We start from the raw sequence: 1,942 nt of genomic DNA on the forward strand, positions 1-1,942 counted from the left end.
GAAAATAAATTTCTTTAATTTACAAAAATTAGTACATATGTAACTAATTCTACGGTACCCCTATAATTATGTGGCGCTGTGCGGTCGCACCATGTTCACAGCACACCCTCCGGGCTGGGCCTGCATCACTTCATCTCAATATTTTTTCATTCATAGTTTTAATACATTAGTTATAAACTGTTTTTGGATTGCAAGTTTCGGATTTGTAGAAGCTAGAATGTACATTGTACAACAGATCTTCCACTTTTAGATGCTAAATTAATGCTTGACCTTATATCCAAAATCACCGTGAGCACTTCTAAATTTTTTAAATGGCTGGATCAGGTTAAAGGGAAGGCAGCAATTGATGTCGTCTGCAATCCTTTAGGGAAGTCGGGAGGTGCTCTGATTCAACAGTTCATGATATTATCCTTCGGGTCACTGGCCAATTCAACTCCATATCTTGGAGGTGTACTCCTCGTGATTGTTCTTATATGGTTAGCAGCGGCCAGGTCGTTAGACGGCCAGTTCACTGCACTGCGCCGAGAAGAAGAAGTCGAGAAGGAAATGGAAAGAGCAGCTGTCAAGATCCCAGTTGTTTCTCAAAATGAAAATGGCGGGAATGGTTCTCTTGTTAGTGGGTCGACAACGAGTCCTACTGGAGGTGACTCTGCAGACACATCATCTGAACCTTCGTCTCCGCGGAATGTGTAATAATACCCCATAACTTGCAAAACAAGAGGGTAAGGAAAGGTTGTAGAATTCGTTAGATGGTTTGATAATAGATAGGATTTACTATTATATATTCTTGGATTAGTTTTATTGTAAGATTTAGTTTTATTTATAATAATATGCGAACCAATAGGCTTATAATCAACTTAAGCCATCATCTTGAGTCTTCTACAAGTATAACATGCTCATTTTATTCGTTTCATTTGGCTAAAATAGTTCAAGTTTTATAGTTTTCTTTCTCAAAGAAAGTGTGTTTTTGCTAAGTTATAATAGTTGGTACATAAATATATGCTTCTTTTCATTATTATTAGTTTTTGCCCGTGCATTTTCTGGAGGTTTTGTTAGTGTAGCCGAACAGTTTTATTTCAAATCAAAATACAAAAAGTAGCTCTTTAGTACAATTTGAAGGCACACGAAGAGTAGCTTCTTGAGAAAATATAACATAACAAGAGGAATACACAATTGTACTCTTCTTGGGAAAATATAACATAAAAAGAGCAATACATCAATGCATGCGCAAAAAATAATTCAAGAGTAGTAGTTAGATCATTCATGTCTACTACTTTTACAGAAAAGAGTTGATAGTGACCAATATTATCATCACTTGACACACAAAGAAACAGGAAAAAATTATGTTGTATAGTGAGGAATCTTCAAATTTTCAGGCACAAGAACTGCAAGAAGACTTCAGTAGAATTATTTAAGAAGACATATATTAACGGCAGTCACTGTACAAGTAGTATTCCATGTCATGTTAAAATATTTACATTAGCAAAACCAAAAAGCTATCAAAATATGTAAAGCAACTTTTTCAACCCAGAAATGTGAAGTAGCAAAATAGTTAAGTCTTAACTAAAGACCGAACATCAGTTTGTTCCAGATTTACGGATTAGGTTGCATTTCTTTCGGGTTGTAGAAGTGACACATTGTTGGACTGCATTTTGTCAAAATAGGAAGTTGTATTTTTTCACTCCGGGTTTTTTTCCTAAGTCAAGAGCATTGGCTGTTCTTTCGATTCGTTGTCTCTGCCAGGCTTCATTTTCTTGTGTGAGCCGCTCTCAGCTTTTTCATCTGGAATTTGGAGGAAAGCCGTTTTTGCATTTAATGTATTTACTTCCTCGGTGTTTGTGTAAACTTGGTTGTCTGTGATGTACATCTTGTTTATGTCTTTTGTGGTTGTTTTATTTGAACTATCATCTGTTGTGATTGAGCTTTTGATATCATTGGTCGC

General features: G+C 35.8%; 1 pseudogene; it reads left to right on the plus strand.

Annotated features, from left to right (window-relative positions):
• Window positions 1-915, plus strand: part of LOC111367339 — a 5,225-nt pseudogene extending 4,310 nt beyond the window's left edge.
• Window positions 916-1,942: the final 1,027 nt, after the last annotated feature.

This window comes from Olea europaea, chromosome 18 (genome assembly GCF_002742605.1).
Source record: "Olea europaea var. sylvestris chromosome 18, O_europaea_v1, whole genome shotgun sequence".
Classification (NCBI taxonomy): domain Eukaryota; kingdom Viridiplantae; phylum Streptophyta; class Magnoliopsida; order Lamiales; family Oleaceae; genus Olea; species Olea europaea.